Here is a 13,535-nt window from a genome sequence, read left to right on the forward strand (position 1 = left end):
GAGAATGCCTCTGCTCCCAGCCCAGTGCTCCTGTAACTTGCTGTTGATTCTTACTGTTTTGGTCTCTTCTGACTTCCCAGATATACTTGGATGCCAAGCACTTAGTGAGCAAATAAGCACACCCTTAGAGACAAATGCTAGACTGGCAATTCAGGTAGGATGGAGCAAAAACATGAACCAGCCCAAGAGCAGATACTCTAAATTTAATCTTTCTCTGCAGCCTGTTTCTATATTTAAACTATTTTTCTTTTTTTACCTTTTAATTCCTTTCACTCATTTTCCTACCTCATCCTCCACCTTGTGGCAACCACCAATCCGTTCTCTGCATCCATAAGCTTTTTTTTTTTTTTGATGGTGGGTTTTTATTTTTAATACCACATGTAAGAGAGATCACAGGGGTATTTGTTTTTCCCCATCTGACTTATTTCACTTAGCATAAATTTAAGGATACCCTCAAGGCCTATCTATATTTTTGCAAATGGCAAAATTTTGTTCATTTGCATGGCTGAATTATATATATTTACCACAATTATATATATTATATATATATTTACCACATATACCACAATTTCTTTATTCATCCATCCATATTACATTTAGGTTGTTTCTGCATCTTAGCTATTATAAGTAACAAACATGGGTGCATACAGGCACACCTTTGAGATATTGCAAGTTCAGTTCCAGACCAACATAATAAAGCAAATATCATAAGAAAGAAGGTCATATGAATTTTTTGGTTTCCCAGTGCATATAAAAATTATGTTTACACTACACTGTAGTCTATTCAGTGTACAATAGCATTATGGCTAAAACACAATGTACATACCTTAATTTTAAATGTACTTTATTGCTAAAAAAAATGCTAACCATCACCTGAACCTTGAGCAATTCTAATCTTTTTGCTGGTGGAAGATCTTACCTTCATGAAAGCTGCCGACTGATGAGGGTAGTAGTTGCTGAAGACTGGAGTGGCTGTGGCAATTACTGAAAATAAGGCGACAGTGAAGTTTGCTGCATCCATTAACTCTTCCTTTCACAAAAGATTTTTCTGTAGTTGGGCCTCCCTGGTGGCCTAGGGGTTAAGTCTCAGGGCTACAGCACTATGGCATGAGTCGGATCCCCAACCAGGGAGCTACCCACATGGCACAGCAGACCTCTCCTGTCTCGCCTGCCGCTCCCCTCAGCAGTGTATTTCAGTCAGTCTTCCTGTTGTGCTCCCCACTCTGTCTCTGGTGAATCCTCTCCCCTCCCCCACACCCCAGCTCTTGTATGCATAAATAAAAAAAAATCTTTCTCTGAGGTTGGGCTGGGTATATGTGGTTGATGTCTCCGTGGGGAAGAGTGCATGATGTTGGGCCACTGCACAGAGGGTAATAAGACCTCTGATGAGACAGCTGCTGACATCGTCACCCTCTGGGGTTCTCAAATCAGGCAAGTGTGACCATGAGAGCAGCAAACAAGCACACTCACATTCTCATCAATTGAATGAAAGTTTTTCAAAAGGATCCCAAATTCAAATAGTCATTCTGTGCCCCCAGTTTACTAAAGAGCACCAGTGTCTAAGATTCATGCCCATACATTGTACAAAAATAAAGGATGATGTAATAAATATATATATTAAATAAATAAATAAATAAAATTCATGCCCAAATGTAGATAGTCATTTTGAGGAACCCAACATTTTCTAACCATGGAGGAAACAAAAAGTCAGTGAAAAGCACAGGTCTTCATTTCCATGAGAAAGTGGTTAGATAAGCCCCGAAATGGCAAGGATCATTTCTGTCACATATACTGGTATTTCCCCAGTCCCCAGTGCGCATCCAGGAACACAACAGGTGCTTTAGAAGTACTTGTCCCCATAAGCAAAGGAGCAATGGCATTTGTGCTTTGTGTTACTAGATGGCTGTAGCTCTTCGGTGTCACATCTCTGTATGAGGTCCTCAGCAGGTCCCAATTCCCTGAGGTAAATCCATAGCCACATACTCAGTAGCTGCTGGATCCAGCAAAATCACAGATCCTGTCTCAGTGACATACCGTCTCCTCTAATGGTCACGAGAAGATGAATAAGGTGCTAGCCCTGGGATATGGAGACCTGGCTTAGAGGAAATTTAGCGGAGTCTCCTACCCTAAGACTGTCCACACTCACTGCCAAGGCATCTTACCACATTCAGTCTCAACGCAAATAGCACCTCTAACATGTGCCTTAGCTGATATTTCCAGTACTAGACCCTGAGTTCTTCCAGGTTTATTCCTCTTTCTCCAACATTCAACCCTGTCTCATGAACACTATCAAAAGAATGAAACACGGAATAACTGAAACAATTATTTCCCCTGGGAGAACATGGGTTTCTTGAGACAAAGAGATATGCATCTCCTCTGTAGTGTCACCACAGCATGTAGCAAAATGCGATGCCCAGAATGTGAAAGCAGCTGGCCTGGGCAAGGGTTTGAATGGGAGCATTTTTGTGTAGTCCCTCCCCACCCACAAGCAGCCCAGGACCTGGCAAAACCTGACCAGGAATCTAGGTCTGCTACAGTCTATTTTAGGAAACTCCTGGTCGGGCAGCAGAGAAAAGTCTCCCTGATGCCTAACTTTTGGAGAAGGATCCAATCCTAACTGATCTGTGACAAATCTGTTACCAACTCGGAAACCATTATTTCTTTCCTCGTATCTCTTTCAGGAGACGGTCAGGCCCTGAGACAGTGGAACTCAGGGCGAAGGAGGCTGGAGAATCCAGGCTTCACATGTTTTGCAACCAAAAGCCTGGATGCTTGGGCCTCCCCGGTGGCGCAGCGGTTGAGCGCTGGGTTGCGAAGCTGCCCGCGGCCCCTGCGGCGCCGGTTCGATCTCCGGCTGCTCCCCGGCCACCGGGCAAGGGTCCCACGTGGCTCGCAGACCTCTCCTGCCGCCCGCTGCTCCCCTCAGCGGTGTACTTCTGTCCTTCTGCCTGCTCTGCTCCCCGCTCTGGCTCTGGTGAATTCTCTCACCCTCCCGCGCTTCTGACTGTGCCCAGTGCTTGTATAAATAAATAAATAAATCTTAAAAAAAATATATTAAAAAAAAAAAACAAAAGCCTGGATGCTTGCACGCACACATACACACACACACACACACACACACCGATTTTGAGCTCCTCCTCCCTCCCTGTCCATCTGCGCATTCACACATTCACACATGAAAAGTCAGGGCAATCATGTCTTACCCCACATGGGAGAAGAGGACTCTCAACCTTGCTGCCTGTGAGAACGAGATTATTAGTTCCAGCTTGAGAATGTAGCTGGCCAGGTCAGCCTCATCCCGGATGGATCCAGTGGAATCTGAAGTCCCATTTCATCACAGTCATCAGCCAATGGTAAGGTGGGCAAGATGTGAGCAGGCCATGGACCAGGCTACTCATGGGAAGGCCTTTTAAAATGTAAAGTGCTATTTTATAAGAGAAACATGTAGCAAAACCAATTAAGGAAAAAAGGAACGTCACCTGGAAAATAGAATGAGAGAGAACAATAATACAAAAAGAATACTTACTTCAGGGCCTCCCTGGTAGTGCAAGGGGTTAAGACTCAACCTATGAAGTTATCCACAGCCACTGCAGCACAAGTTTGATCCCTGCCAGGGAGCTACCCACATGGCACAGCAGACCTCTCCTGACTCACCTGCCCGCTGCTCCCCTCAGCAGTGTATTTTAGCCCGTTCTGCTCCCCACTCTGTCTCTGGTGAATCCTCTCACCCTCTGTGCATGTGGCCTGTACCCCAGCTCTTGTGTGCATGAATAAATAAATCTTTCAAAAAAGGGAGGGCTATTATGACTTGAGACAGAACAGCCAAATACAAGATACAAAACTTATGTACCCCTGCTCTCTCCCCCTGGGGTTATTTGGAAGCAAATCCTTAACATACTACCATTTCTTTTAAGGTTACTCTCCCAAATAATGGCACCTTTGAAAATAATTACTGTAACATCATTGTTCCACTTAAAAATGTCATAATTCCAGATCAGCAAGTATCCTGGGTTCAAATTTCCCCAAGCGGACTACACCTGAGGGGAGAAATCAAATACTGTCCAAAAATTAACAACAATGTAAGAATATAGATAACTTAAGAAAAAAATAAAACTAAAAAAATAAAACCTAAAGATTTGGGTGATAATGATATATCATTGTGGGTTTATCAATTGTAACAAATATACCACTGTTGGAGGTGTTGGATAATAAGGGGAGGCTATTCATTGGGGTGGGGGGTGCCGAGGTCATGTGGGAAATCTGTATACCTTCTGCCCTATTTTACTTTTGAACCTAAAATTGCTCTAAAAAATAAAGTCCATTAGGGAAAAGCAAAAACGAAGACAACAGATTTCCCCAGTTGTCTTATACATCTTTAAATAGTTTGTTTGAATAAGGATATAAATAATGCTCACACATCATGACTGCATGTATTTGTTGGTGAAAAGAGATAGTCTGGAAGAAATTCCAAATGAATGTATTTGGAAGGAATTTCCAAATGTACACAGGACATATCTTACATGTTCATCTGTTCCCCATATTTCTGGGGAACTGATGTTTAGATCTATTGATAAGATTCTGACTCAAATTTTTTGTCAAGACATTCCATCAGGTTGGAATGTCAAATTTTCTATCTTGTTTTGAGATTTTAGGAGTAATTGGTGGATATTGCCTGGTTAGGATAGCAGGCTAGGCGGCGGGAGGGCACCACGCCCAGTACAGGAATCTGCACACACACACACACGGAGCACAGGCTGCTCTACACACTACGTGACCGATGACCTGTTTGCTTTAAAACTCTTGCTTTGAACTGAGATTCCTGCCCAATAACGCCCAAATGAGTGCTGGACATTGACGCCATCAGAAGTTAACCAAGCTCAGCAGGCCAGGATGTACCGAGGTCAAGAAAACCCAGAGGCTGATAACAAACCCTGGGGGCTGAGTGTGACGAATACCAAGAACATCAACTGTGACGGGCTGTTCTGATAAACTGATTCAACTATGACAGGCTGTTCTGATGGACTGTTTGTTTAAGATTGGTTTTGTTTAATGCATTAGCAAAAGGCCAGCTGGAGATGAGAGGGCAGAAAGATCTCTCCTTTCTCTCAGATCAATGACAAATAATCTGAAAAATAAAAGCATTTAGAGATTCAATTCTTGTCTCTGCTTATTGGCTTTTTGGTAATGACAGGCAGCAGAACCCAGACTTATTCCACTAAGGTTACACTAACTCAGAATGGAATACAATGATGTTCTAGTTCTATCACTCCTTCATTTATTAGGAGTATTTTATAGAGAAAAACTTGTTTTCATCAACTAAATTTGGGTATATTGAGTCATATGTCATTTAAGAAATGCAGAATAGGGCCTCCGCACTGGTGCGGCGGGTTGAGTGCTGCACTTGAAGCTGTCCGCAGCCTCTGCAGTGTGGGTTCGGTTCCCGGACGGCTAGAGAGAAACCCACATGGCCAAGCAGACCTCTCCTGCCTTGCCCGCTGCTCCCTTCAGCAGTGTCTTCCGTCCATCTGCCTGTTCTGCTCCCCTCTCTGTCTCTGGTGAATTTCCTCACCCTCCCGCGCCTGTGACCTGTACCCCAGTTCTTGTATAAATAAAATAAATCTTAAAAAAAAAAAAAGAAACACAGAATAAAAGAAAAGCAAGATAAGTGTTTCTTTCCTTTTACTTAAGCATCTTTCAAATTAAGGAGGTGGTTGGCTAGCACCTCCAAATGTGACCTATGCGCTGTTTTTCAAATCCAAACTCTTGGATTTGAATGTATTTAATGTGCTTTAACCCATTACAATTATCCCTATTGATGCTCAAATTGCCCCTTATTTCATCAGTGGAAGCTTCTTCAGTTGGTTTCTGGGTTCTTTTGATATGAATATGGTAGTCTTTTTTTAAAATTTATGTATAGGGCATCCCTGGTGGCGCAGTGGTTGAGCGCTGGGTTGCGAAGCTGCCAGCAGCCTCTGCAGCGCTGGTTCGATCCCCGGCTGCTCCCCGGCCACTGGAGGAGGGTCCCACATGGCGTGCAGACCTCTCCTGCAAAAGTTGCCAGTGTTATGGGTGAATAATGAGCTTAGTGCAAATTCTTCTGTTTTCAGAATTATATGTTTTTTCACACTGATGGATGTTGTAAAAACAGATTCATATTTTCCTGTGTTACAGCAGAATAGTTCATTGGAATGAGAGTTTTCTTATAAATAAAATCTTCCCAATTTGAATCAATTGAAGCAAAGTTCATGTTCTTCAAGATGAAAGAAAATAATTCCATAAATCAGGGGTTGCAAACTATAACCCATAGGCCAAATCTGGCATGCCATCTTATTTTGTAAATAAATCTTTATTGGAACACAGCCATGTCCATTCATTAATATATTGTCTATGGTTGCTTTCAATGCTACAGCAGAGCTGAGCAGTTTTGACAAAGACCACATGATCTGGAAGGCTTAAAATATTTATTCTATGGTCCTTTCAGGAAAAAGGCCATAAAGGAGTATTTAGAATATTTAAGTCCACACATTAAATATATGGTTTCATTATTAACATTCAATATAGTTCAAGACTAAATTATGCCCATTGTCCATTAGAAAACAGTTATAAAGATTTATTCATAGCTTAATATGATTAGCAGGAATTGAGCAGACTAATAGTACTTCAGAAAAGTACATTTCTGCTATGATTTAAATCCTGTGGTTATCGCTCTATATCCCAGGATTCTAAAAAAACCCTCCTACTATTCATAAACAATTTTGCTTTCAAAGGTTGTTTGGCAGTAATATGGAATTTTTGGTACAGCAACTCATTTTTAAAAATCATTAAAAGTCAACTTTTCGGGCCTCCCTGGTGGCGCAGCGGTTGAGCGCTGGGTTGCGAAGCTGCCCGAGGCCTCCGCGGCGCCGGTTCGATCCCCGGCTGCTCCCCGGCCACCAGAGGAGGGTCCCGCATGGCGCGCAGACCTCTCCTGCCGCCCGCTGCTCCCCTCAGCAGTGTACTTTGGTCCTTCTGCCTGCTCTGCTCCCTGCTCTGGCTCTGGTGAATTCTCTCACCCTCCCGCGCTTCTGACTGTACCCAGTGCTTGCATAAATAAAAATAAATCTTAAAAAAAAAAAAGTCAACTTTTCAAATTAGTGCATTGGCAAACTTTCCCCCACCCAAGTTTCATTGCCATACAATTGACATATAATGTCAGTGTTTTTTTTTTTAAGATTTATTTATTTTTGCATACAAGAACTGGGGTACAGATCAGAGGTGTGTGTGGGGGGATGAGAGGATTCATGAAAGACAGAGTGGGGAACAGAACAGACAGGCTGACTGAAATACACTGCTGAGGGGAGCAGCGGGCGAGTCAGGAGAGATCTGCTACGCCATGTGGGTTGCTCCCTGGCCAGCTGGGAATCGAACCGGCGCTAAAGAAGCTGCAAATAGCTTCATAGGTTGTGTCTTAACCCCTTGCGCCACCAATGAGGCCCTAATGTCAGTGTTTTAATAGTTTAGGTGTACAACATAATTATTTGAATGTATTGAATATATTGTGACGTGATTGTCACATCAAGTTTAGTTAACATCCATCACTTCACATAGTAACAAATATTTTTCTTGTGATAAGAATTTTTAAGCTCTAAGCTCTACTGTCTTAGCAACTTTCAAAACAATATTGTTAACTATAGTCACCATGCATCCCCAGAACTTATTTATCATATAACATGGAAGTTTGTACCTTTTAATCACCTTCACCCACTTTGTCCATCCCAGCCTCCACCTCTGGCAGCCATCAAACTGGTGGGTTTTTTTTTTTTTTTCAGATTTAACATATAAGTGGGACTGTTAGCACACAACCGAGGGGCACCCAGGAACCCCAAACAAATGGGTGCACGCTCAAAAATGGGGTCCTGCCGTTCAACACATAAAGACAAAGGAAGCAGAATCTTGGAGCAGAAGCTCTTTATTAGAATTGGTGTTATTAGGGGGAAAAAAAGCTCTTTGTTAGAATTGCACAGAGAGAAAAGAATAAAGGGTATTCCTAATAAAAAATCTGAAAATTGCCCACTCCTTGTTGGTAAATGCCTAGACAAGCAGGGTCGGCCTGAAGCAGGAATGCTGAGGCCAGAAAGCCTGCCATGAGTCTAAGTCACGTTCTGGCTGGGAACCACAGGAAAGGTGTTTCCGAAGCAGTTCCCAAAAAACTAGAATAGAAGGAGACAACACATCAAAAGAAGAGTAGCCACTGTCAGCCTCCCCATGTCTCTCACCCATGTGTCTCCTTCAAGTGTCTTTACATGTCTCTCCTCCACACATGTCCTCCAAGTTCCCCCAGTCCCTTCCCTGGGTGCAAGTCTAAATCAGAGAAGCAAGAGGCCTCCTTCCTAGAGTCCGCCTGCCTTCTATGTTATATAGCTTCACCTGGCTGCTCAGCTCTGCACCTAATTTCCAGGAGGTAGCCCAAGGCACTGCATTTAAGTGGGGGTAGGTGGGGGTGGGGAACATGGAAACTCCCCTAACAAGATCATAACAACATTTGTCTTCTCTGGGTTATTTAACTTTGCAAAATGCCCTCAGGGCCCATCCATGCTGTCACAAAGGACAGAATTTCCCTTTTTATAGCTGAATAATATTCCACTGTGTGTATATGGTCATGGATCACTTAATTTTGTTTCTGTCAGCAGCAGAGAACACAGTCCACAGTGCTCCAAATCGGTTACACTAGGTGTGTAGTAGGTTATACCAGCTAGGTTTGTGTGGCTGCACTCTATGGCATCCACACGATGACAAAATTGCCTGATGATGTATTTTTCAGAACATGCCCGCTTTGTTAAGCAATAGACATTTGTTTCCAATACATGGGGTTATAGATATCTTTTCACTATGATGATTTCATTTCTTTCACATATATATCCCTAAGTGGAATAGTTAAATCACAGGGTATTTCTATTTTTAATTATTTAAGGGACCTCCACACTATATTCCATAGTGGCTGCACCATTTGCATGCCCACCCACAGCTTAAAAGGGTTCCCTTTTCTCCACACCCTCATCAACACTCTTGTCGCTTATCTTTTTGATGATAAACATTCCAACAGATGTGAGGTGTTATCTCATTGTGTTATCTCATTTGATTTCCATTTCCCCAGATGATTAGTGATGCTGATCAACTTTCAAATGTTGGCCATCCATTACATCTTTTTTTGGAAAATGACTATTAAGTTCCGGTGTCCATCTTTTATTGGATTTTTCTTATTATTGAGTTATATGAGTTCTTTTTATTTAAATGGTAGACCATAAATTTGAGAAATTATCTTCAATTTACAATGTCCATGAAGCATTTTCAAAACTTGTTGAATATAGAATATTTAAGGAAAACAGACTTGAGATTCTAAAATTAGTCTTTGCTGAATTAAAAGTATTCAGGAGGGCCTCCCCGGTGGCGCAGCGGTTGAGCGCTGGGTTGCGAGGCTGCCCGCAGCCTCTGCAGCGCCGGTTCGATCCCCGGCTGCTCCGGCCACCAGAGGAGGGTCCCACATGGCGCGCAGACCTCTCCTGCGGCCCGCTGCTCCCCTCAGCAGTGTACTTCGGTCCTTCTGCCTGCTCTGCTCCCGGCTCTGGCTCTGGTGAATTCTCTCACCCTCCCGCGCTTCTGACTGTACCCAGTGCATGTATAAACGAAACAAACGAACAAACAAACAAATAAATAAATAAAAACATGCCTCTATAAAAAAAAAATAAAAAATAAAAAAAATAAAAAATAAAAGTATTCAGGAATAATATATTCACCTTCTATAAACTCAAAACTTATTTTCATTCTGCTACTAGAAGAATAATTTTTAGTAAATCATCTTAGAAAGCATAATTTTAATATCAAAATATTCAAAATTTCAAGCATGCTAGAATGTGACACTATTTTTCCAGTTGGTTACAGAAAAATAAAAGCACAAAATTATTCCTGTCATCTAATCTAAGGTAACTGTTTAAGAGTAGTATAGGGCCTCCCTGGTGGCACAAGGGGTTAAGATGCAGCCTATGAAGCTATCTGCAGCCACTGCAGCACAAGTTCAATCCCGGCCAGCCACGGAGGAGACCCACATGGCACAGCAGACCTCTCCTTACTCACCCACTACTCCCCTCAGCAGTGTATTTCAGTCAATCTGCCTGTTCTGTTCCCCATGTTGTCTCTGGTGAATCCTCTCACCACCCCCTACACACACCTCTGGCCTGTACCCAGTTCTTGTATGCATAAATAAATCTTTTTTTTAAAAAAAGAGAGATCAGTAGTATAGGAAAAGTGATGTCTAGTTTCTTTTTGTAAATATGAATATATTTTAAACACACCATCTGATTGAGCATGTCAAGTTCCATCATTGTATTAATCTCAGAAATTCATAGTCAGGAGGCAATAGTTCATCTGCGATAAGGCATATTAATGGAACACCACATTTTGGGGAGCCTAGATAAGAGAAAAGAATGTTAAGCAGAAGTAACATGAAAAAAGGTGACAAAACTAGCCCCTGAAATAATGACACAATTAATAAGGGAGAGTAATAATATTACCCATTTCAATAATATTACCCATTCAAACCATTATCCTCCATTTTGGGAAATAAAGTGACATTACTCATTCTTATGTATCACAATCATCACATATATAAACAAACACATAAAAATACAAACACTGCCAGGTGACTAATCAGTGATGGACCTAATCTTGATTATTTTTTTTTAAAGATTTATTTATTTATTTATTTATTTATTTATACAAGAACCAGGGTACAGGCCAGAGGCGCGGGAGGGTGAGAAGATTTGTTGTAGAGCAACCCGATACAAAACGGGGTGCCTGACCACAAAGCCTGTATGGGATTAACTCAGGACATCATTTCCCCCTAACAGATTCACCAGAGACAGAGGGGGGAACAGAACAGGCAGACTGACGAAGTACACTGCTGAGGGGAGCAGTGGGCATGACAGGAGAGGTCTGCTGTGCCATGTGGTACCCTTGCCGGCTGGCCGGGATCAAACCGGCTCTGCAGAGGCTGCGGACAGCTTCACAGCATGGTGCTCAACCGCCTGTGGCACTCAACCGCCTGCGCCACCAGGGAAGGCCCCTCATCTTGATTCTAAGTCAGCATGCATAAATTAGTCTTATCTAAACTATATTTATACTGGCATGTAGTTGAAGGAAGGGAGAGACTTATGGAATTGCTAAGTAAGGAACTTGGTAAATCCTCTCCCCAAAAAGCAATTACAAAAGTGAACAAAATTGCCAAAACCAGGAAATAACAACTCTGGAAATGGGCCAAAGTCATATCACATATTGGGAAGTGTCTATTCAAGATAATCTACTTATACTCTACTGAATCTCAGAATGGTGGGACTCTTGTTTTAATCTAGAGTTGTTCCTCTTTCCTGTAGCTGTCAGACACAGAAGTTTCACTAGGAAAGAGCAGGCCCAAAGAATAAGCAGCTCTACACCAAGTTCAGAGGGAGAACAATTCCATGCCTAAGGGCATTATTGAAAACAACAGTGATCTCAGTAGCTAACAATCAGGAAAGTTCAGTTAGCCTGAGGTCTCAACACTGATTAGGGCAAGCAAGAAAAAGATCAGTCATAAATCTAGCAGGGATGTGAAATGGATAAGAAACACCCCCCCCTACCTCTGACCTGCACCCCCAGTTCTTCTATGCAAAAATACATAAAATCTAAAAAAAAAAAAAAAAAAAAGAAAAGCCTTGATCAGGTTGTACTTATCCCCAGTGGTTTGGAACAGCAAACATATGAGCAAATCTGCCTGAATTTTCTAGATAAACTGGAGAAAGCTACTCAGCCCTAGCTGGGCTTAAAACACTATGAATGTAGAAAGGAAAAGGCAGGAGATGGTTGGGAAAATAGCTGCACTTTGAATGTATTCCTCAAGCTACATGCAGATCCATTAGCAAAGCATAGCTCCTTTACCACCTGAACATGTTGAACTGTAATCTCTGACCAATCATATGGCTGACCACTAAGCTACGCTTACCCAGGGACTACCCCAACAAAGCCAGGCTTAAATAATAAAGACAATTTTTGTAAAAACTGAGCAGAAACAAAAGCAACCAGACACTTAAGAAACAGAGTCCTTAGAATTAGTCCAAGCAAGTCAGAAGATGAGCAAATAAACAAACAAAACCACGAGTTCCGAACCCGGCTGGCCAGGGAGCAACCCACGTGGCACAGCAGACCTCTCCTTTCTCGCCCACTGCTCCCCTCAGCAGTGTGTTTCAGTCAGTCTGCCTGTGCTGCTCCCCACTCTGTCTCTGGTGAATCCTCTCATCCCCTACATCTCTGGCCTGTACCCCAGCTCTTGTATGCCTGAATAGATAAATCTTTTAAATAAATAAATAAATAAATAAAATGTCCTGTTTTCACACACACACACACACACACACACACAGAGATGCACACCTAGACTAGACATACCATAGTGAAACTGTTGAAACACAGGGAAAAATGTGGAAATTGGCAAGAGAAAATAACACTACATTAAAAAGTAACTAAAATAGGGGCTCCCTGGTGGCACAAGGGGTTGAGCACCACATTGTGAAGTGGTCCGCAGCCTCTGCAGCACGAGTTAGATCCCCGGCCGGCCAGGGAGCAGCCCACAAGGTGCAGTGGGCCTCTCCTGACTTCACCCGCTGCTCCCCTTGGCAGTGTGCTTCGGTCAGTCTGCCTTTTCTGTTCCTCGCTCTGTCTCTGGTGAGTCCTCTCGCCTCCCGCCTCTCTGGCCTGTGCCCCAGCTCTTGTATGCATAAATAGGTGAATCTTAAAAAGTAAGCACAATAAGATTAAATCTGACATGTTTTCAGAAAAAAGTGTGGGGCAGAAGACTGGGATAATATTCATACTGCTGGAGGAAAGACACTGTCAATTGAGAAACCTATATCTAGCAAATCTAAGCTTCAAAAATGAAGGCAAAATGGGAGTGCAACAAGTCGGTGGCAGAATGGCGATGCTAAGCTAGCCTTCTCCATAGAGTCCCAACTAAACTGCAGCAAAACAAAGTTAATGACGCCTGAGAGATAGACAACTGCAGTATGAAACAGGAGCAACAGTCCAGCAGAAAGGTTAAGAAAAACTTTAATTGAACTGTGTTTGCAGCAACTCTAGGGCAGTGCAACTCAAGGGAGGAAGGGGTGGCTGCTGCACAGAACCCACTACAGCTACTGACTCAGGGGCACGTACCCTCATTAGAGATTGGGAGATGCAGCACTGTACTGAATAAGGATGGGTCTGTAGTCCCAGCTCTTGCTAAGCTGAGGCTGGAGGGTAGCTCGAGGCCAGTTCTGAGCTGTAGTGCACCCTGACAAGTGGGCATCCTCACTAAGGCTTGCATCGATAGGGTGAACTCCCAGGAGTGGGGGACTGCCAACTTGTCTAAGAAGGGGCGAAATGGAGCAGGTCAGATATGGAGCAGGTCAAAGATGTGAAAAGTCATTTCACCAACGAATCTCTGAATGACAACACAACGAATATCTGAGTGACAACCAGATGTTCCATAGCATCAG

This window comes from Talpa occidentalis, unplaced genomic scaffold (genome assembly GCF_014898055.3).
Source record: "Talpa occidentalis isolate TD23 unplaced genomic scaffold, MPIMG_talOcc4v2.1 talOcc4.15, whole genome shotgun sequence".
Classification (NCBI taxonomy): Eukaryota; Metazoa; Chordata; class Mammalia; order Eulipotyphla; family Talpidae; genus Talpa; species Talpa occidentalis.